Source organism: Ambystoma mexicanum, chromosome 6q (genome assembly GCF_040938575.1).
Source record: "Ambystoma mexicanum isolate Mex_15411 chromosome 6q, UKY_AmexF1_1, whole genome shotgun sequence".
Lineage (NCBI taxonomy): Eukaryota > Metazoa > Chordata > Amphibia > Caudata > Ambystomatidae > Ambystoma > Ambystoma mexicanum.
Genome location: NC_090937.1, coordinates 1,629,244,155 through 1,629,266,400, shown reverse-complemented (window position 1 = coordinate 1,629,266,400; position 22,246 = coordinate 1,629,244,155). Strand labels below are relative to the sequence as shown.

At 50.0% G+C, this 22,246-nt stretch overlaps 11 non-coding genes across 11 annotated transcripts; all 11 read right to left on the bottom strand.

Annotated features, from left to right (window-relative positions):
* Positions 1 to 679: 679 nt before the first annotated feature.
* Positions 680 to 751, bottom strand: TRNAG-UCC (transfer RNA glycine (anticodon UCC)). The gene has a single exon. It is a non-coding gene; the product is annotated as a tRNA-Gly (tRNA).
* Positions 752 to 3,166: 2,415 nt separating this feature from the next.
* Positions 3,167 to 3,238, bottom strand: TRNAG-UCC (transfer RNA glycine (anticodon UCC)). Its single transcript has one exon. It is a non-coding gene; the product is annotated as a tRNA-Gly (tRNA).
* Positions 3,239 to 4,423: 1,185 nt separating this feature from the next.
* On the bottom strand, positions 4,424 to 4,495 carry TRNAG-UCC (transfer RNA glycine (anticodon UCC)). Its single transcript has one exon. It is a non-coding gene; the product is annotated as a tRNA-Gly (tRNA).
* Positions 4,496 to 5,680: 1,185 nt separating this feature from the next.
* On the bottom strand, positions 5,681 to 5,752 carry TRNAG-UCC (transfer RNA glycine (anticodon UCC)). The gene has a single exon. It is a non-coding gene; the product is annotated as a tRNA-Gly (tRNA).
* Positions 5,753 to 9,424: 3,672 nt separating this feature from the next.
* TRNAG-UCC (transfer RNA glycine (anticodon UCC)) lies at positions 9,425 to 9,496 on the bottom strand. Its single transcript has one exon. It is a non-coding gene; the product is annotated as a tRNA-Gly (tRNA).
* Positions 9,497 to 10,681: 1,185 nt separating this feature from the next.
* TRNAG-UCC (transfer RNA glycine (anticodon UCC)) lies at positions 10,682 to 10,753 on the bottom strand. Its single transcript has one exon. It is a non-coding gene; the product is annotated as a tRNA-Gly (tRNA).
* A 1,185-nt stretch (positions 10,754 to 11,938) lies between these two features.
* On the bottom strand, positions 11,939 to 12,010 carry TRNAG-UCC (transfer RNA glycine (anticodon UCC)). Its single transcript has one exon. It is a non-coding gene; the product is annotated as a tRNA-Gly (tRNA).
* A 3,672-nt stretch (positions 12,011 to 15,682) lies between these two features.
* TRNAG-UCC (transfer RNA glycine (anticodon UCC)) lies at positions 15,683 to 15,754 on the bottom strand. The gene has a single exon. It is a non-coding gene; the product is annotated as a tRNA-Gly (tRNA).
* Positions 15,755 to 16,939: 1,185 nt separating this feature from the next.
* Positions 16,940 to 17,011, bottom strand: TRNAG-UCC (transfer RNA glycine (anticodon UCC)). The gene has a single exon. It is a non-coding gene; the product is annotated as a tRNA-Gly (tRNA).
* Positions 17,012 to 18,196: 1,185 nt separating this feature from the next.
* On the bottom strand, positions 18,197 to 18,268 carry TRNAG-UCC (transfer RNA glycine (anticodon UCC)). The gene has a single exon. It is a non-coding gene; the product is annotated as a tRNA-Gly (tRNA).
* Positions 18,269 to 21,940: 3,672 nt separating this feature from the next.
* TRNAG-UCC (transfer RNA glycine (anticodon UCC)) lies at positions 21,941 to 22,012 on the bottom strand. Its single transcript has one exon. It is a non-coding gene; the product is annotated as a tRNA-Gly (tRNA).
* Positions 22,013 to 22,246: the final 234 nt, after the last annotated feature.

Below are 22,246 nucleotides of genomic sequence, written 5' to 3'. Positions count from 1 at the left end.
CCTGCAACCACGCACTCCCATCCCATAGCCTTTTGCAGACAGGCCTCATTTCTCTAGCTCACACCCTAACTGCCAACACCCCTTCCCCTTCTCTCTCTGTCTCTCTCTCTCTGTCTCTCTCTCTCATTCTCTCTCTCTCGCAAATAGATACTTTACTTCCCAGGTGCAACAAAACAAGCCTTCTCGAGCTGGCAGATATGGGAAGGAAGGAAGGAAGGGCCAGTTTGGAAACTCAACTCAATTACCATAAATCCCCTGCTAAGGGTTATGGGAGGGAGGAATGAAGGAACTTTGCTTCAGGGAAAGGGCTGCTGCTGCTTCAGCATGTGAGGAGCGCAGCCACACGTTTCACCTTCTTCAGTATGTTGGTTTACAGGATGAGAGAGATCCTGAAACCTCACTCTAATAGGCTGAGGTGCTGTGCTCGGTGGCCTGCTGGGACCAAGGCCCGTCAGGGCAAGGCGAATAGGCCTTTGTCAGGCCTTCGTCAGGGCTTTGTCGGGGAGGGGCCAGGAGCCCTGCTCGCTTCAATCCCCTCACCGATAGACAGTTGCAGAAACTAGGATGCAAGAACCTTTCCTGGATGGGGTTTTGATTTTCACGAAAAGTGTGTCAGCTTTGCTTTCAGCATGAGTCTGATTTCCAAAAAATGCATTTTGAACAATTTAAAGATTTGATCTGCGTTGGCCGGGAATCGAACCCGGGTCAACTGCTTGGAAGGCAGCTATGCTCACCACTATACCACCAACGCCTGCCTGTCTGGGCTATCTGATGGAGCGGCCCTTAGAAATAAGAATAAGTCATTGGCTGGGAATGAAAAAAGCTTGCGTTTGACGCAGAAGCAGTTCGCATCATGAGGTCTTGCCGGTCAGCCCAACATTTCCCCGGGACCCCTTAAAATAGGAGCTTGGTTTTAAGTTTGGTTTGATTGAACAGTACATTTTGTTGGCTGGGCTGGGACCCTCTCCTATTTAGCGCAAGAGTGGAACGAGGCAGCAAGTTCAAGGAATGACATTGCATCCAGGCACTTACAGCTCTTTGTGCCCTAATGCCATGACACAAAAACATAATTTGAAAAAAGTTAGCAGAGGATGGTTTCGATCCATCGACCTCTGGGTTATGGGCCCAGCACGCTTCCGCTGCGCCACTCTGCTGGTTGGAGAACAAGAGCTTTTCTGGGCTTTTACAGCCTACAAACCGACAACCCTAGACCCAGTTTCGAGTGAAGCGGGCAGTAGGCCTTACAAAGCCAAACAACCTGCAACCACGCACTCCCATCCCATGGCCTTTTGCAGACAGGCCTCATTTCTCTAGCTCACACCCTAACTGCCAACACCCCTTCCCCTTCTCTCTCTGTCTCTCTCTCTCTGTCTCTCTCTCTCATTCTCTCTCTCTCGCAAATAGATACTTTACTTCCCAGGTGCAACAAAACAAGCCTTCTCGAGCTGGCAGATATGGGAAGGAAGGAAGGAAGGGCCAGTTTGGAAACTCAACTCAATTACCATAAATCCCCTGCTAAGGGTTATGGGAGGGAGGAATGAAGGAACTTTGCTTCAGGGAAAGGGCTGCTGCTGCTTCAGCATGTGAGGAGCGCAGCCACACGTTTCACCTTCTTCAGTATGTTGGTTTACAGGATGAGAGAGATCCTGAAACCTCACTCTAATAGGCTGAGGTGCTGTGCTCGGTGGCCTGCTGGGACCAAGGCCCGTCAGGGCAAGGCGAATAAGCCTTTGTCAGGCCTTCGTCAGGGCTTTGTCGGGGAGGGGCCAGGAGCCCTGCTCGCTTCAATCCCCTCACCGATAGACAGTTGCAGAAACTAGGATGCAAGAACCTTTCCTGGATGGGGTTTTGATTTTCACGAAAAGTGTGTCAGCTTTGCTTTCAGCATGAGTCTGATTTCCAAAAAATGCATTTTGAACAATTTAAAGATTTGATCTGCGTTGGTCAACTGCTTGGAAGGCAGCTATGCTCACCACTATACCACCAACGCCTGCCTGTCTGGGCTATCTGATGGAGCGGCCCTTAGAAATAAGAATAAGGCATTGGCTGGGAATGAAAAAAGCTTGCGCGTTTGACGCAGAAGCAGTTCGCATCATGAGGTCTTGCCGGTCAGCCCAACATTTCCCCGGGACCCCTTAAAAAAGGAGCTTGGTCTTAAGTTTGGTTTGATTGAACAGTACATTTTGTTGGCTGGGCTGGGACCCTCTCCTATTTAGCGCAAGAGTGGAACGAGGCAGCAAGTTCAAGGAATGACATTGCATCCAGGCACTTACAGCTCTTTGTGCCCTAATGCCATGACACAAAAACATAATTTGAAAAAAGTTAGCAGAGGATGGTTTCGATCCATCGACCTCTGGGTTATGGGCCCAGCACGCTTCCGCTGCGCCACTCTGCTGGTTGGAGAACAAAAGCTTTTCTGGGCTTTTACAGCCTACAAACCGACAACCCTAGACCCATTTTCGAGTGAAGCGGGCAGTAGGCCTTACAAAGCCAAACAACCTGCAACCACGCACTCCCATCCCATGGCCTTTTGCAGACAGGCCTCATTTCTCTAGCTCACACCCTAACTGCCAACACCCCTTCCCCTTCTCTCTCTGTCTCTCTCTCTCTGTCTCTCTCTCTCATTCTCTCTCTCTCGCAAATAGATACTTTACTTCCCAGGTGCAACAAAACAAGCCTTCTCGAGCTGGCAGATATGGGAAGGAAGGAAGGAAGGGCCAGTTTGGAAACTCAACTCAATTACCATAAATCCCCTGCTAAGGGTTATGGGAGGGAGGAATGAAGGAACTTTGCTTCAGGGAAAGGGCTGCTGCTGCTTCAGCATGTGAGGAGCGCAGCCACACGTTTCACCTTCTTCAGTATGTTGGTTTACAGGATGAGAGAGATCCTGAAACCTCACTCTAATAGGCTGAGGTGCTGTGCTCGGTGGCCTGCTGGGACCTTGGCCCGTCAGGGCAAGGCGAATAGGCCTTTGTCAGGCCTTTGTCGGGGAGGGGCCAGGAGCCCTGCTCGCTTCAATCCCCTCACCGATAGACAGTTGCAGAAACTAGGATGCAAGAACCTTTCCTGGATGGGGTTTTGATTTTCACGAAAAGTGTGTCAGCTTTGCTTTCAGCATGAGTCTGATTTCCAAAAAATGCATTTTGAACAATTTAAAGATTTGATCTGCGTTGGCCGGGAATCGAACCCGGGTCAACTGCTTGGAAGGCAGCTATGCTCACCACTATACCACCAACGCCTGCCTGTCTGGGCTATCTGATGGAGCGGCCCTTAGAAATAAGAATAAGTCATTGGCTGGGAATGAAAAAAGCTTGCGTTTGACGCAGAAGCAGTTCGCATCATGAGGTCTTGCCGGTCAGCCCAACATTTCCCCGGGACCCCTTAAAAAAGGAGCTTGGTTTTAAGTTTGGTTTGATTGAACAGTACATTTTGTTGGCTGGGCTGGGACCCTCTCCTATTTAGCGCAAGAGTGGAACGAGGCAGCAAGTTCAAGGAATGACATTGCATCCAGGCACTTACAGCTCTTTGTGCCCTAATGCCATGACACAAAAACATAATTTGAAAAAAGTTAGCAGAGGATGGTTTCGATCCATCGACCTCTGGGTTATGGGCCCAGCACGCTTCCGCTGCGCCACTCTGCTGGTTGGAGAACAAGAGCTTTTCTGGGCTTTTACAGCCTACAAACCGACAACCCTAGACCCAGTTTCGAGTGAAGCGGGCAGTAGGCCTTACAAAGCCAAACAACCTGCAACCACGCACTCCCATCCCATGGCCTTTTGCAGACAGGCCTCATTTCTCTAGCTCACACCCTAACTGCCAACACCCCTTCCCCTTCTCTCTCTGTCTCTCTCTCTCTGTCTCTCTCTCTCATTCTCTCTCTCTCGCAAATAGATACTTTACTTCCCAGGTGCAACAAAACAAGCCTTCTCGAGCTGGCAGATATGGGAAGGAAGGAAGGAAGGGCCAGTTTGGAAACTCAACTCAATTACCATAAATCCCCTGCTAAGGGTTATGGGAGGGAGGAATGAAGGAACTTTGCTTCAGGGAAAGGGCTGCTGCTGCTTCAGCATGTGAGGAGCGCAGCCACACGTTTCACCTTCTTCAGTATGTTGGTTTACAGGATGAGAGAGATCCTGAAACCTCACTCTAATAGGCTGAGGTGCTGTGCTCGGTGGCCTGCTGGGACCAAGGCCCGTCAGGGCAAGGCGAATAGGCCTTTGTCAGGCCTTCGTCAGGGCTTTGTCGGGGAGGGGCCAGGAGCCCTGCTCGCTTCAATCCCCTCACCGATAGACAGTTGCAGAAACTAGGATGCAAGAACCTTTCCTGGATGGGGTTTTGATTTTCACGAAAAGTGTGTCAGCTTTGCTTTCAGCATGAGTCTGATTTCCAAAAAATGCATTTTGAACAATTTAAAGATTTGATCTGCGTTGGCCGGGAATCGAACCCGGGTCAACTGCTTGGAAGGCAGCTATGCTCACCACTATACCACCAACGCCTGCCTGTCTGGGCTATCTGATGGAGCGGCCCTTAGAAATAAGAATAAGTCATTGGCTGGGAATGAAAAAAGCTTGCGTTTGACGCAGAAGCAGTTCGCATCATGAGGTCTTGCCGGTCAGCCCAACATTTCCCCGGGACCCCTTAAAAAAGGAGCTTGGTTTTAAGTTTGGTTTGATTGAACAGTGCATTTTGTTGGCTGGGCTGGGACCCTCTCCTATTTAGCGCAAGAGTGGAACGAGGCAGCAAGTTCAAGGAATGACATTGCATCCAGGCACTTACAGCTCTTTGTGCCCTAATGCCATGACACAAAAACATAATTTGAAAAAAGTTAGCAGAGGATGGTTTCGATCCATCGACCTCTGGGTTATGGGCCCAGCACGCTTCCGCTGCGCCACTCTGCGGGTTGGAGAACAAAAGCTTTTCTGGGCTTTTACAGCCTACAAACCGACAACCCTAGACCCATTTTCGAGTGAAGCGGGCAGTAGGCCTTACAAAGCCAAACAACCTGCAACCACGCACTCCCATCCCATGGCCTTTTGCAGACAGGCCTCATTTCTCTAGCTCACACCCTAACTGCCAACACCCCTTCCCCATCTCTCTCTGTCTCTCTCTGTCTGTCTCTCTCTCTCATTCTCTCTCTCTCGCAAATAGATACTTTACTTCCCAGGTGCAACAAAACAAGCCTTCTCGAGCTGGCAGATATGGGAAGGAAGGAAGGAAGGGCCAGTTTGGAAACTCAACTCAATTACCATAAATCCCCTGCTAAGGGTTATGGGAGGGAGGAATGAAGGAACTTTGCTTCAGGGAAAGGGCTGCTGCTGCTTCAGCATGTGAGGAGCGCAGCCACACGTTTCACCTTCTTCAGTATGTTGGTTTACAGGATGAGAGAGATCCTGAAACCTCACTCTAATAGGCTGAGGTGCTGTGCTCGGTGGCCTGCTGGGACCAAGGCCCGTCAGGGCAAGGCGAATAGGCCTTTGTCAGGCCTTCGTCAGGGCTTTGTCGGGGAGGGGCCAGGAGCCCTGCTCGCTTCAATCCCCTCACCGATAGACAGTTGCAGAAACTAGGATGCAAGAACCTTTCCTGGATGGGGTTTTGATTTTCACGAAAAGTGTGTCAGCTTTGCTTTCAGCATGAGTCTGATTTCCAAAAAATGCATTTTGAACAATTTAAAGATTTGATCTGCGTTGGCCGGGAATCGAACCCGGGTCAACTGCTTGGAAGGCAGCTATGCTCACCACTATACCACCAACGCCTGCCTGTCTGGGCTATCTGATGGAGCGGCCCTTAGAAATAAGAATAAGTCATTGGCTGGGAATGAAAAAAGCTTGCGTTTGACGCAGAAGCAGTTCGCATCATGAGGTCTTGCCGGTCAGCCCAACATTTCCCCGGGACCCCTTAAAAAAGGAGCTTGGTTTTAAGTTTGGTTTGATTGAACAGTGCATTTTGTTGGCTGGGCTGGGACCCTCTCCTATTTAGCGCAAGAGTGGAACGAGGCAGCAAGTTCAAGGAATGACATTGCATCCAGGCACTTACAGCTCTTTGTGCCCTAATGCCATGACACAAAAACATAATTTGAAAAAAGTTAGCAGAGGATGGTTTCGATCCATCGACCTCTGGATTATGGGCCCAGCACGCTTCCGCTGCGCCACTCTGCTGGTTGGAGAACAAAAGCTTTTCTGGGCTTTTACAGCCTACAAACCGACAACCCTAGACCCATTTTCGAGTGAAGCGGGCAGTAGGCCTTACAAAGCCAAACAACCTGCAACCACGCACTCCCATCCCATGGCCTTTTGCAGACAGGCCTCATTTCTCTAGCTCACACCCTAACTGCCAACACCCCTTCCCCTTCTCTCTCTGTCTCTCTCTGTCTGTCTCTCTCTCTCATTCTCTCTCTCTCGCAAATAGATACTTTACTTCCCAGGTGCAACAAAACAAGCCTTCTCGAGCTGGCAGATATGGGAAGGAAGGAAGGAAGGGCCAGTTTGGAAACTCAACTCAATTACCATAAATCCCCTGCTAAGGGTTATGGGAGGGAGGAATGAAGGAACTTTGCTTCAGGGAAAGGGCTGCTGCTGCTTCAGCATGTGAGGAGCGCAGCCACACGTTTCACCTTCTTCAGTATGTTGGTTTACAGGATGAGAGAGATCCTGAAACCTCACTCTAATAGGCTGAGGTGCTGTGCTCGGTGGCCTGCTGGGACCAAGGCCCGTCAGGGCAAGGCGAATAGGCCTTTGTCAGGCCTTCGTCAGGGCTTTGTCGGGGAGGGGCCAGGAGCCCTGCTCGCTTCAATCCCCTCACCGATAGACAGTTGCAGAAACTAGGATGCAAGAACCTTTCCTGGATGGGGTTTTGATTTTCACGAAAAGTGTGTCAGCTTTGCTTTCAGCATGAGTCTGATTTCCAAAAAATGCATTTTGAACAATTTAAAGATTTGATCTGCGTTGGCCGGGAATCGAATCCGGGTCAACTGCTTGGAAGGCAGCTATGCTCACCACTATACCACCAACGCCTGCCTGTCTGGGCTATCTGATGGAGCGGCCCTTAGAAATAAGAATAAGTCATTGGCTGGGAATGAAAAAAGCTTGCGTTTGACGCAGAAGCAGTTCGCATCATGAGGTCTTGCCGGTCAGCCCAACATTTCCCCGGGACCCCTTAAAAAAGGAGCTTGGTTTTAAGTTTGGTTTGATTGAACAGTACATTTTGTTGGCTGGGCTGGGACCCTCTCCTATTTAGCGCAAGAGTGGAACGAGGCAGCAAGTTCAAGGAATGACATTGCATCCAGGCACTTACAGCTCTTTGTGCCCTAATGCCATGACACAAAAACATAATTTGAAAAAAGTTAGCAGAGGATGGTTTCGATCCATCGACCTCTGGGTTATGGGCCCAGCACGCTTCCGCTGCGCCACTCTGCTGGTTGGAGAACAAGAGCTTTTCTGGGCTTTTACAGCCTACAAACCGACAACCCTAGACCCAGTTTCGAGTGAAGCGGGCAGTAGGCCTTACAAAGCCAAACAACCTGCAACCACGCACTCCCATCCCATGGCCTTTTGCAGACAGGCCTCATTTCTCTAGCTCACACCCTAACTGCCAACACCCCTTCCCCTTCTCTCTCTGTCTCTCTCTCTCTGTCTCTCTCTCTCATTCTCTCTCTCTCGCAAATAGATACTTTACTTCCCAGGTGCAACAAAACAAGCCTTCTCGAGCTGGCAGATATGGGAAGGAAGGAAGGAAGGGCCAGTTTGGAAACTCAACTCAATTACCATAAATCCCCTGCTAAGGGTTATGGGAGGGAGGAATGAAGGAACTTTGCTTCAGGGAAAGGGCTGCTGCTGCTTCAGCATGTGAGGAGCGCAGCCACACGTTTCACCTTCTTCAGTATGTTGGTTTACAGGATGAGAGAGATCCTGAAACCTCACTCTAATAGGCTGAGGTGCTGTGCTCGGTGGCCTGCTGGGACCAAGGCCCGTCAGGGCAAGGCGAATAGGCCTTTGTCAGGCCTTCGTCAGGGCTTTGTCGGGGAGGGGCCAGGAGCCCTGCTCGCTTCAATCCCCTCACCGATAGACAGTTGCAGAAACTAGGATGCAAGAACCTTTCCTGGATGGGGTTTTGATTTTCACGAAAAGTGTGTCAGCTTTGCTTTCAGCATGAGTCTGATTTCCAAAAAATGCATTTTGAACAATTTAAAGATTTGATCTGCGTTGGTCAACTGCTTGGAAGGCAGCTATGCTCACCACTATACCACCAACGCCTGCCTGTCTGGGCTATCTGATGGAGCGGCCCTTAGAAATAAGAATAAGGCATTGGCTGGGAATGAAAAAAGCTTGCGCGTTTGACGCAGAAGCAGTTCGCATCATGAGGTCTTGCCGGTCAGCCCAACATTTCCCCGGGACCCCTTAAAAAAGGAGCTTGGTCTTAAGTTTGGTTTGATTGAACAGTACATTTTGTTGGCTGGGCTGGGACCCTCTCCTATTTAGCGCAAGAGTGGAACGAGGCAGCAAGTTCAAGGAATGACATTGCATCCAGGCACTTACAGCTCTTTGTGCCCTAATGCCATGACACAAAAACATAATTTGAAAAAAGTTAGCAGAGGATGGTTTCGATCCATCGACCTCTGGGTTATGGGCCCAGCACGCTTCCGCTGCGCCACTCTGCTGGTTGGAGAACAAAAGCTTTTCTGGGCTTTTACAGCCTACAAACCGACAACCCTAGACCCATTTTCGAGTGAAGCGGGCAGTAGGCCTTACAAAGCCAAACAACCTGCAACCACGCACTCCCATCCCATGGCCTTTTGCAGACAGGCCTCATTTCTCTAGCTCACACCCTAACTGCCAACACCCCTTCCCCTTCTCTCTCTGTCTCTCTCTCTCTGTCTCTCTCTCTCATTCTCTCTCTCTCGCAAATAGATACTTTACTTCCCAGGTGCAACAAAACAAGCCTTCTCGAGCTGGCAGATATGGGAAGGAAGGAAGGAAGGGCCAGTTTGGAAACTCAACTCAATTACCATAAATCCCCTGCTAAGGGTTATGGGAGGGAGGAATGAAGGAACTTTGCTTCAGGGAAAGGGCTGCTGCTGCTTCAGCATGTGAGGAGCGCAGCCACACGTTTCACCTTCTTCAGTATGTTGGTTTACAGGATGAGAGAGATCCTGAAACCTCACTCTAATAGGCTGAGGTGCTGTGCTCGGTGGCCTGCTGGGACCTTGGCCCGTCAGGGCAAGGCGAATAGGCCTTTGTCAGGCCTTTGTCGGGGAGGGGCCAGGAGCCCTGCTCGCTTCAATCCCCTCACCGATAGACAGTTGCAGAAACTAGGATGCAAGAACCTTTCCTGGATGGGGTTTTGATTTTCACGAAAAGTGTGTCAGCTTTGCTTTCAGCATGAGTCTGATTTCCAAAAAATGCATTTTGAACAATTTAAAGATTTGATCTGCGTTGGCCGGGAATCGAACCCGGGTCAACTGCTTGGAAGGCAGCTATGCTCACCACTATACCACCAACGCCTGCCTGTCTGGGCTATCTGATGGAGCGGCCCTTAGAAATAAGAATAAGTCATTGGCTGGGAATGAAAAAAGCTTGCGTTTGACGCAGAAGCAGTTCGCATCATGAGGTCTTGCCGGTCAGCCCAACATTTCCCCGGGACCCCTTAAAAAAGGAGCTTGGTTTTAAGTTTGGTTTGATTGAACAGTACATTTTGTTGGCTGGGCTGGGACCCTCTCCTATTTAGCGCAAGAGTGGAACGAGGCAGCAAGTTCAAGGAATGACATTGCATCCAGGCACTTACAGCTCTTTGTGCCCTAATGCCATGACACAAAAACATAATTTGAAAAAAGTTAGCAGAGGATGGTTTCGATCCATCGACCTCTGGGTTATGGGCCCAGCACGCTTCCGCTGCGCCACTCTGATGGTTGGAGAACAAGAGCTTTTCTGGGCTTTAACAGCCTACAAACCGACAACCCTAGACCCAGTTTCGAGTGAAGCGGGCAGTAGGCCTTACAAAGCCAAACAACCTGCAACCACGCACTCCCATCCCATGGCCATTTGCAGACAGGCCTCATTTCTCTAGCTCACACCCTAACTGCCAACACCCCTTCCCCTTCTCTCTCTGTCTCTCTCTCTCTGTCTCTCTCTCTCATTCTCTCTCTCTCGCAAATAGATACTTTACTTCCCAGGTGCAACAAAACAAGCCTTCTCGAGCTGGCAGATATGGGAAGGAAGGAAGGAAGGGCCAGTTTGGAAACTCAACTCAATTACCATAAATCCCCTGCTAAGGGTTATGGGAGGGAGGAATGAAGGAACTTTGCTTCAGGGAAAGGGCTGCTGCTGCTTCAGCATGTGAGGAGCGCAGCCACACGTTTCACCTTCTTCAGTATGTTGGTTTACAGGATGAGAGAGATCCTGAAACCTCACTCTAATAGGCTGAGGTGCTGTGCTCGGTGGCCTGCTGGGACCAAGGCCCGTCAGGGCAAGGCGAATAGGCCTTTGTCAGGCCTTCGTCAGGGCTTTGTCGGGGAGGGGCCAGGAGCCCTGCTCGCTTCAATCCCCTCACCGATAGACAGTTGCAGAAACTAGGATGCAAGAACCTTTCCTGGATGGGGTTTTGATTTTCACGAAAAGTGTGTCAGCTTTGCTTTCAGCATGAGTCTGATTTCCAAAAAATGCATTTTGAACAATTTAAAGATTTGATCTGCGTTGGCCGGGAATCGAACCCGGGTCAACTGCTTGGAAGGCAGCTATGCTCACCACTATACCACCAACGCCTGCCTGTCTGGGCTATCTGATGGAGCGGCCCTTAGAAATAAGAATAAGTCATTGGCTGGGAATGAAAAAAGCTTGCGTTTGACGCAGAAGCAGTTCGCATCATGAGGTCTTGCCGGTCAGCCCAACATTTCCCCGGGACCCCTTAAAAAAGGAGCTTGGTTTTAAGTTTGGTTTGATTGAACAGTACATTTTGTTGGCTGGGCTGGGACCCTCTCCTATTTAGCGCAAGAGTGGAACGAGGCAGCAAGTTCAAGGAATGACATTGCATCCAGGCACTTACAGCTCTTTGTGCCCTAATGCCATGACACAAAAACATAATTTGAAAAAAGTTAGCAGAGGATGGTTTCGATCCATCGACCTCTGGGTTATGGGCCCAGCACGCTTCCGCTGCGCCACTCTGCGGGTTGGAGAACAAAAGCTTTTCTGGGCTTTTACAGCCTACAAACCGACAACCCTAGACCCATTTTCGAGTGAAGCGGGCAGTAGGCCTTACAAAGCCAAACAACCTGCAACCACGCACTCCCATCCCATGGCCTTTTGCAGACAGGCCTCATTTCTCTAGCTCACACCCTAACTGCCAACACCCCTTCCCCATCTCTCTCTGTCTCTCTCTGTCTGTCTCTCTCTCTCATTCTCTCTCTCTCGCAAATAGATACTTTACTTCCCAGGTGCAACAAAACAAGCCTTCTCGAGCTGGCAGATATGGGAAGGAAGGAAGGAAGGGCCAGTTTGGAAACTCAACTCAATTACCATAAATCCCCTGCTAAGGGTTATGGGAGGGAGGAATGAAGGAACTTTGCTTCAGGGAAAGGGCTGCTGCTGCTTCAGCATGTGAGGAGCGCAGCCACACGTTTCACCTTCTTCAGTATGTTGGTTTACAGGATGAGAGAGATCCTGAAACCTCACTCTAATAGGCTGAGGTGCTGTGCTCGGTGGCCTGCTGGGACCAAGGCCCGTCAGGGCAAGGCGAATAGGCCTTTGTCAGGCCTTCGTCAGGGCTTTGTCGGGGAGGGGCCAGGAGCCCTGCTCGCTTCAATCCCCTCACCGATAGACAGTTGCAGAAACTAGGATGCAAGAACCTTTCCTGGATGGGGTTTTGATTTTCACGAAAAGTGTGTCAGCTTTGCTTTCAGCATGAGTCTGATTTCCAAAAAATGCATTTTGAACAATTTAAAGATTTGATCTGCGTTGGCCGGGAATCGAACCCGGGTCAACTGCTTGGAAGGCAGCTATGCTCACCACTATACCACCAACGCCTGCCTGTCTGGGCTATCTGATGGAGCGGCCCTTAGAAATAAGAATAAGTCATTGGCTGGGAATGAAAAAAGCTTGCGTTTGACGCAGAAGCAGTTCGCATCATGAGGTCTTGCCGGTCAGCCCAACATTTCCCCGGGACCCCTTAAAAAAGGAGCTTGGTTTTAAGTTTGGTTTGATTGAACAGTGCATTTTGTTGGCTGGGCTGGGACCCTCTCCTATTTAGCGCAAGAGTGGAACGAGGCAGCAAGTTCAAGGAATGACATTGCATCCAGGCACTTACAGCTCTTTGTGCCCTAATGCCATGACACAAAAACATAATTTGAAAAAAGTTAGCAGAGGATGGTTTCGATCCATCGACCTCTGGATTATGGGCCCAGCACGCTTCCGCTGCGCCACTCTGCTGGTTGGAGAACAAAAGCTTTTCTGGGCTTTTACAGCCTACAAACCGACAACCCTAGACCCATTTTCGAGTGAAGCGGGCAGTAGGCCTTACAAAGCCAAACAACCTGCAACCACGCACTCCCATCCCATGGCCTTTTGCAGACAGGCCTCATTTCTCTAGCTCACACCCTAACTGCCAACACCCCTTCCCCTTCTCTCTCTGTCTCTCTCTGTCTGTCTCTCTCTCTCATTCTCTCTCTCTCGCAAATAGATACTTTACTTCCCAGGTGCAACAAAACAAGCCTTCTCGAGCTGGCAGATATGGGAAGGAAGGAAGGAAGGGCCAGTTTGGAAACTCAACTCAATTACCATAAATCCCCTGCTAAGGGTTATGGGAGGGAGGAATGAAGGAACTTTGCTTCAGGGAAAGGGCTGCTGCTGCTTCAGCATGTGAGGAGCGCAGCCACACGTTTCACCTTCTTCAGTATGTTGGTTTACAGGATGAGAGAGATCCTGAAACCTCACTCTAATAGGCTGAGGTGCTGTGCTCGGTGGCCTGCTGGGACCAAGGCCCGTCAGGGCAAGGCGAATAGGCCTTTGTCAGGCCTTCGTCAGGGCTTTGTCGGGGAGGGGCCAGGAGCCCTGCTCGCTTCAATCCCCTCACCGATAGACAGTTGCAGAAACTAGGATGCAAGAACCTTTCCTGGATGGGGTTTTGATTTTCACGAAAAGTGTGTCAGCTTTGCTTTCAGCATGAGTCTGATTTCCAAAAAATGCATTTTGAACAATTTAAAGATTTGATCTGCGTTGGCCGGGAATCGAATCCGGGTCAACTGCTTGGAAGGCAGCTATGCTCACCACTATACCACCAACGCCTGCCTGTCTGGGCTATCTGATGGAGCGGCCCTTAGAAATAAGAATAAGTCATTGGCTGGGAATGAAAAAAGCTTGCGTTTGACGCAGAAGCAGTTCGCATCATGAGGTCTTGCCGGTCAGCCCAACATTTCCCCGGGACCCCTTAAAAAAGGAGCTTGGTTTTAAGTTTGGTTTGATTGAACAGTACATTTTGTTGGCTGGGCTGGGACCCTCTCCTATTTAGCGCAAGAGTGGAACGAGGCAGCAAGTTCAAGGAATGACATTGCATCCAGGCACTTACAGCTCTTTGTGCCCTAATGCCATGACACAAAAACATAATTTGAAAAAAGTTAGCAGAGGATGGTTTCGATCCATCGACCTCTGGGTTATGGGCCCAGCACGCTTCCGCTGCGCCACTCTGCTGGTTGGAGAACAAGAGCTTTTCTGGGCTTTTACAGCCTACAAACCGACAACCCTAGACCCAGTTTCGAGTGAAGCGGGCAGTAGGCCTTACAAAGCCAAACAACCTGCAACCACGCACTCCCATCCCATGGCCTTTTGCAGACAGGCCTCATTTCTCTAGCTCACACCCTAACTGCCAACACCCCTTCCCCTTCTCTCTCTGTCTCTCTCTCTCTGTCTCTCTCTCTCATTCTCTCTCTCTCGCAAATAGATACTTTACTTCCCAGGTGCAACAAAACAAGCCTTCTCGAGCTGGCAGATATGGGAAGGAAGGAAGGAAGGGCCAGTTTGGAAACTCAACTCAATTACCATAAATCCCCTGCTAAGGGTTATGGGAGGGAGGAATGAAGGAACTTTGCTTCAGGGAAAGGGCTGCTGCTGCTTCAGCATGTGAGGAGCGCAGCCACACGTTTCACCTTCTTCAGTATGTTGGTTTACAGGATGAGAGAGATCCTGAAACCTCACTCTAATAGGCTGAGGTGCTGTGCTCGGTGGCCTGCTGGGACCAAGGCCCGTCAGGGCAAGGCGAATAGGCCTTTGTCAGGCCTTCGTCAGGGCTTTGTCGGGGAGGGGCCAGGAGCCCTGCTCGCTTCAATCCCCTCACCGATAGACAGTTGCAGAAACTAGGATGCAAGAACCTTTCCTGGATGGGGTTTTGATTTTCACGAAAAGTGTGTCAGCTTTGCTTTCAGCATGAGTCTGATTTCCAAAAAATGCATTTTGAACAATTTAAAGATTTGATCTGCGTTGGTCAACTGCTTGGAAGGCAGCTATGCTCACCACTATACCACCAACGCCTGCCTGTCTGGGCTATCTGATGGAGCGGCCCTTAGAAATAAGAATAAGGCATTGGCTGGGAATGAAAAAAGCTTGCGCGTTTGACGCAGAAGCAGTTCGCATCATGAGGTCTTGCCGGTCAGCCCAACATTTCCCCGGGACCCCTTAAAAAAGGAGCTTGGTCTTAAGTTTGGTTTGATTGAACAGTACATTTTGTTGGCTGGGCTGGGACCCTCTCCTATTTAGCGCAAGAGTGGAACGAGGCAGCAAGTTCAAGGAATGACATTGCATCCAGGCACTTACAGCTCTTTGTGCCCTAATGCCATGACACAAAAACATAATTTGAAAAAAGTTAGCAGAGGATGGTTTCGATCCATCGACCTCTGGGTTATGGGCCCAGCACGCTTCCGCTGCGCCACTCTGCTGGTTGGAGAACAAAAGCTTTTCTGGGCTTTTACAGCCTACAAACCGACAACCCTAGACCCATTTTCGAGTGAAGCGGGCAGTAGGCCTTACAAAGCCAAACAACCTGCAACCACGCACTCCCATCCCATGGCCTTTTGCAGACAGGCCTCATTTCTCTAGCTCACACCCTAACTGCCAACACCCCTTCCCCTTCTCTCTCTGTCTCTCTCTCTCTGTCTCTCTCTCTCATTCTCTCTCTCTCGCAAATAGATACTTTACTTCCCAGGTGCAACAAAACAAGCCTTCTCGAGCTGGCAGATATGGGAAGGAAGGAAGGAAGGGCCAGTTTGGAAACTCAACTCAATTACCATAAATCCCCTGCTAAGGGTTATGGGAGGGAGGAATGAAGGAACTTTGCTTCAGGGAAAGGGCTGCTGCTGCTTCAGCATGTGAGGAGCGCAGCCACACGTTTCACCTTCTTCAGTATGTTGGTTTACAGGATGAGAGAGATCCTGAAACCTCACTCTAATAGGCTGAGGTGCTGTGCTCGGTGGCCTGCTGGGACCTTGGCCCGTCAGGGCAAGGCGAATAGGCCTTTGTCAGGCCTTTGTCGGGGAGGGGCCAGGAGCCCTGCTCGCTTCAATCCCCTCACCGATAGACAGTTGCAGAAACTAGGATGCAAGAACCTTTCCTGGATGGGGTTTTGATTTTCACGAAAAGTGTGTCAGCTTTGCTTTCAGCATGAGTCTGATTTCCAAAAAATGCATTTTGAACAATTTAAAGATTTGATCTGCGTTGGCCGGGAATCGAACCCGGGTCAACTGCTTGGAAGGCAGCTATGCTCACCACTATACCACCAACGCCTGCCTGTCTGGGCTATCTGATGGAGCGGCCCTTAGAAATAAGAATAAGTCATTGGCTGGGAATGAAAAAAGCTTGCGTTTGACGCAGAAGCAGTTCGCATCATGAGGTCTTGCCGGTCAGCCCAACATTTCCCCGGGACCCCTTAAAAAAGGAGCTTGGTTTTAAGTTTGGTTTGATTGAACAGTACATTTTGTTGGCTGGGCTGGGACCCTCTCCTATTTAGCGCAAGAGTGGAACGAGGCAGCAAGTTCAAGGAATGACATTGCATCCAGGCACTTACAGCTCTTTGTGCCCTAATGCCATGACACAAAAACATAATTTGAAAAAAGTTAGCAGAGGATGGTTTCGATCCATCGACCTCTGGGTTATGGGCCCAGCACGCTTCCGCTGCGCCACTCTGATGGTTGGAGAACAAGAGCTTTTCTGGGCTTTAACAGCCTACAAACCGACAACCCTAGACCCAGTTTCGAGTGAAGCGGGCAGTAGGCCTTACAAAGCCAAACAACCTGCAACCACGCACTCCCATCCCATGGCCATTTGCAGACAGGCCTCATTTCTCTAGCTCACACCCTAACTGCCAACACCCCTTCCCCTTCTCTCTCTGTCTCTCTCTCTCTGTCTCTCTCTCTCATTCTCTCTCTCTCGCAAATAGATACTTTACTTCCCAGGTGCAACAAAACAAGCCTTCTCGAGCTGGCAGATATGGGAAGGAAGGAAGGAAGGGCCAGTTTGGAAACTCAACTCAATTACCATAAATCCCCTGCTAAGGGTTATGGGAGGGAGGAATGAAGGAACTTTGCTTCAGGGAAAGGGCTGCTGCTGCTTCAGCATGTGAGGAGCGCAGCCACACGTTTCACCTTCTTCAGTATGTTGGTTTACAGGATGAGAGAGATCCTGAAACCTCACTCTAATAGGCTGAGGTGCTGTGCTCGGTGGCCTGCTGGGACCAAGGCCCGTCAGGGCAAGGCGAATAGGCCTTTGTCAGGCCTTCGTCAGGGCTTTGTCGGGGAGGGGCCAGGAGCCCTGCTCGCTTCAATCCCCTCACCGATAGACAGTTGCAGAAACTAGGATGCAAGAACCTTTCCTGGATGGGGTTTTGATTTTCACGAAAAGTGTGTCAGCTTTGCTTTCAGCATGAGTCTGATTTCCAAAAAATGCATTTTGAACAATTTAAAGATTTGATCTGCGTTGGCCGGGAATCGAACCCGGGTCAACTGCTTGGAAGGCAGCTATGCTCACCACTATACCACCAACGCCTGCCTGTCTGGGCTATCTGATGGAGCGGCCCTTAGAAATAAGAATAAGTCATTGGCTGGGAATGAAAAAAGCTTGCGTTTGACGCAGAAGCAGTTCGCATCATGAGGTCTTGCCGGTCAGCCCAACATTTCCCCGGGACCCCTTAAAAAAGGAGCTTGGTTTTAAGTTTGGTTTGATTGAACAGTACATTTTGTTGGCTGGGCTGGGACCCTCTCCTATTTAGCGCAAGAGTGGAACGAGGCAGCAAGTTCAAGGAATGACATTGCATCCAGGCACTTACAGCTCTTTGTGCCCTAATGCCATGACACAAAAACATAATTTGAAAAAAGTTAGCAGAGGATGGTTTCGATCCATCGACCTCTGGGTTATGGGCCCAGCACGCTTCCGCTGCGCCACTCTGCTGGTTGGAGAACAAGAGCTTTTCTGGGCTTTTACAGCCTACAAACCGACAACCCTAGACCCAGTTTCGAGTGAAGCGGGCAGTAGGCCTTACAAAGCCAAACAACCTGCAACCACGCACTCCCATCCCATAGCCTTTTGCAGACAGGCCTCATTTCTCTAGCTCACACCCTAACTGCCAACACCCCTTCCCCTTCTCTCTCTGTCTCTCTCTCTCTGTCTCTCTCTCTCATTCTCTCTCTCTCGCAAATAGATACTTTACTTCCCAGGTGCAACAAAACAAGCCTTCTCGAGCTGGCAGATATGGGAAGGAAGGAAGGAAGGGCCAGTTTGGAAACTCAACTCAATTACCATAAATCCCCTGCTAAGGGTTATGGGAGGGAGGAATGAAGGAACTTTGCTTCAGGGAAAGGGCTGCTGCTGCTTCAGCATGTGAGGAGCGCAGCCACACGTTTCACCTTCTTCAGTATGTTGGTTTACAGGATGAGAGAGATCCTGAAACCTCACTCTAATAGGCTGAGGTGCTGTGCTCGGTGGCCTGCTGGGACCAAGGCCCGTCAGGGCAAGGCGAATAGGCCTTTGTCAGGCCTTCGTCAGGGCTTTGTCGGGGAGGGGCCAGGAGCCCTGCTCGCTTCAATCCCCTCACCGATAGACAGTTGCAGAAACTAGGATGCAAGAACCTTTCCTGGATGGGGTTTTGATTTTCACGAAAAGTGTGTCAGCTTTGCTTTCAGCATGAGTCTGATTTCCAAAAAATGCATTTTGAACAATTTAAAGATTTGATCTGCGTTGGCCGGGAATCGAACCCGGGTCAACTGCTTGGAAGGCAGCTATGCTCACCACTATACCACCAACGCCTGCCTGTCTGGGCTATCTGATGGAGCGGCCCTTAGAAATAAGAATAAGTCATTGGCTGGGAATGAAAAAAGCTTGCGTTTGACGCAGAAGCAGTTCGCATCATGAGGTCTTGCCGGTCAGCCCAACATTTCCCCGGGACCCCTTAAAATAGGAGCTTGGTTTTAAGTTTGGTTTGATTGAACAGTACATTTTGTTGGCTGGGCTGGGACCCTCTCCTATTTAGCGCAAGAGTGGAACGAGGCAGCAAGTTCAAGGAATGACATTGCATCCAGGCACTTACAGCTCTTTGTGCCCTAATGCCATGACACAAAAACATAATTTGAAAAAAGTTAGCAGAGGATGGTTTCGATCCATCGACCTCTGGGTTATGGGCCCAGCACGCTTCCGCTGCGCCACTCTGCTGGTTGGAGAACAAGAGCTTTTCTGGGCTTTTACAGCCTACAAACCGACAACCCTAGACCCAGTTTCGAGTGAAGCGGGCAGTAGGCCTTACAAAGCCAAACAACCTGCAACCACGCACTCCCATCCCATGGCCTTTTGCAGACAGGCCTCATTTCTCTAGCTCACACCCTAACTGCCAACACCCCTTCCCCTTCTCTCTCTGTCTCTCTCTCTCTGTCTCTCTCTCTCATTCTCTCTCTCTCGCAAATAGATACTTTACTTCCCAGGTGCAACAAAACAAGCCTTCTCGAGCTGGCAGATATGGGAAGGAAGGAAGGAAGGGCCAGTTTGGAAACTCAACTCAATTACCATAAATCCCCTGCTAAGGGTTATGGGAGGGAGGAATGAAGGAACTTTGCTTCAGGGAAAGGGCTGCTGCTGCTTCAGCATGTGAGGAGCGCAGCCACACGTTTCACCTTCTTCAGTATGTTGGTTTACAGGATGAGAGAGATCCTGAAACCTCACTCTAATAGGCTGAGGTGCTGTGCTCGGTGGCCTGCTGGGACCAAGGCCCGTCAGGGCAAGGCGAATAAGCCTTTGTCAGGCCTTCGTCAGGGCTTTGTCGGGGAGGGGCCAGGAGCCCTGCTCGCTTCAATCCCCTCACCGATAGACAGTTGCAGAAACTAGGATGCAAGAACCTTTCCTGGATGGGGTTTTGATTTTCACGAAAAGTGTGTCAGCTTTGCTTTCAGCATGAGTCTGATTTCCAAAAAATGCATTTTGAACAATTTAAAGATTTGATCTGCGTTGGTCAACTGCTTGGAAGGCAGCTATGCTCACCACTATACCACCAACGCCTGCCTGTCTGGGCTATCTGATGGAGCGGCCCTTAGAAATAAGAATAAGGCATTGGCTGGGAATGAAAAAAGCTTGCGCGTTTGACGCAGAAGCAGTTCGCATCATGAGGTCTTGCCGGTCAGCCCAACATTTCCCCGGGACCCCTTAAAAAAGGAGCTTGGTCTTAAGTTTGGTTTGATTGAACAGTACATTTTGTTGGCTGGGCTGGGACCCTCTCCTATTTAGCGCAAGAGTGGAACGAGGCAGCAAGTTCAAGGAATGACATTGCATCCAGGCACTTACAGCTCTTTGTGCCCTAATGCCATGACACAAAAACATAATTTGAAAAAAGTTAGCAGAGGATGGTTTCGATCCATCGACCTCTGGGTTATGGGCCCAGCACGCTTCCGCTGCGCCACTCTGCTGGTTGGAGAACAAAAGCTTTTCTGGGCTTTTACAGCCTACAAACCGACAACCCTAGACCCATTTTCGAGTGAAGCGGGCAGTAGGCCTTACAAAGCCAAACAACCTGCAACCACGCACTCCCATCCCATGGCCTTTTGCAGACAGGCCTCATTTCTCTAGCTCACACCCTAACTGCCAACACCCCTTCCCCTTCTCTCTCTGTCTCTCTCTCTCTGTCTCTCTCTCTCATTCTCTCTCTCTCGCAAATAGATACTTTACTTCCCAGGTGCAACAAAACAAGCCTTCTCGAGCTGGCAGATATGGGAAGGAAGGAAGGAAGGGCCAGTTTGGAAACTCAACTCAATTACCATAAATCCCCTGCTAAGGGTTATGGGAGGGAGGAATGAAGGAACTTTGCTTCAGGGAAAGGGCTGCTGCTGCTTCAGCATGTGAGGAGCGCAGCCACACGTTTCACCTTCTTCAGTATGTTGGTTTACAGGATGAGAGAGATCCTGAAACCTCACTCTAATAGGCTGAGGTGCTGTGCTCGGTGGCCTGCTGGGACCTTGGCCCGTCAGGGCAAGGCGAATAGGCCTTTGTCAGGCCTTTGTCGGGGAGGGGCCAGGAGCCCTGCTCGCTTCAATCCCCTCACCGATAGACAGTTGCAGAAACTAGGATGCAAGAACCTTTCCTGGATGGGGTTTTGATTTTCACGAAAAGTGTGTCAGCTTTGCTTTCAGCATGAGTCTGATTTCCAAAAAATGCATTTTGAACAATTTAAAGATTTGATCTGCGTTGGCCGGGAATCGAACCCGGGTCAACTGTTTGGAAGGCAGCTATGCTCACCACTATACCACCAACGCCTGCCTGTCTGGGCTATCTGATGGAGCGGCCCTTAGAAATAAGAATAAGTCATTGGCTGGGAATGAAAAAAGCTTGCGTTTGACGCAGAAGCAGTTCGCATCATGAGGTCTTGCCGGTCAGCCCAACATTTCCCCGGGACCCCTTAAAAAAGGAGCTTGGTTTTAAGTTTGGTTTGATTGAACAGTACATTTTGTTGGCTGGGCTGGGACCCTCTCCTATTTAGCGCAAGAGTGGAACGAGGCAGCAAGTTCAAGGAATGACATTGCATCCAGGCACTTACAGCTCTTTGTGCCCTAATGCCATGACACAAAAACATAATTTGAAAAAAGTTAGCAGAGGATGGTTTCGATCCATCGACCTCTGGGTTATGGGCCCAGCACGCTTCCGCTGCGCCACTCTGCTGGTTGGAGAACAAGAGCTTTTCTGGGCTTTTACAGCCTACAAACCGACAACCCTAGACCCAGTTTCGAGTGAAGCGGGCAGTAGGCCTTACAAAGCCAAACAACCTGCAACCACGCACTCCCATCCCATGGCCTTTTGCAGACAGGCCTCATTTCTCTAGCTCACACCCTAACTGCCAACACCCCTTCCCCTTCTCTCTCTGTCTCTCTCTCTCTGTCTCTCTCTCTCATTCTCTCTCTCTCGCAAATAGATACTTTACTTCCCAGGTGCAACAAAACAAGCCTTCTCGAGCTGGCAGATATGGGAAGGAAGGAAGGAAGGGCCAGTTTGGAAACTCAACTCAATTACCATAAATCCCCTGCTAAGGGTTATGGGAGGGAGGAATGAAGGAACTTTGCTTCAGGGAAAGGGCTGCTGCTGCTTCAGCATGTGAGGAGCGCAGCCACACGTTTCACCTTCTTCAGTATGTTGGTTTACAGGATGAGAGAGATCCTGAAACCTCACTCTAATAGGCTGAGGTGCTGTGCTCGGTGGCCTGCTGGGACCAAGGCCCGTCAGGGCAAGGCGAATAGGCCTTTGTCAGGCCTTCGTCAGGGCTTTGTCGGGGAGGGGCCAGGAGCCCTGCTCGCTTCAATCCCCTCACCGATAGACAGTTGCAGAAACTAGGATGCAAGAACCTTTCCTGGATGGGGTTTTGATTTTCACGAAAAGTGTGTCAGCTTTGCTTTCAGCATGAGTCTGATTTCCAAAAAATGCATTTTGAACAATTTAAAGATTTGATCTGCGTTGGCCGGGAATCGAACCCGGGTCAACTGCTTGGAAGGCAGCTATGCTCACCACTATACCACCAACGCCTGCCTGTCTGGGCTATCTGATGGAGCGGCCCTTAGAAATAAGAATAAGTCATTGGCTGGGAATGAAAAAAGCTTGCGTTTGACGCAGAAGCAGTTCGCATCATGAGGTCTTGCCGGTCAGCCCAACATTTCCCCGGGACCCCTTAAAAAAGGAGCTTGGTTTTAAGTTTGGTTTGATTGAACAGTGCATTTTGTTGGCTGGGCTGGGACCCTCTCCTATTTAGCGCAAGAGTG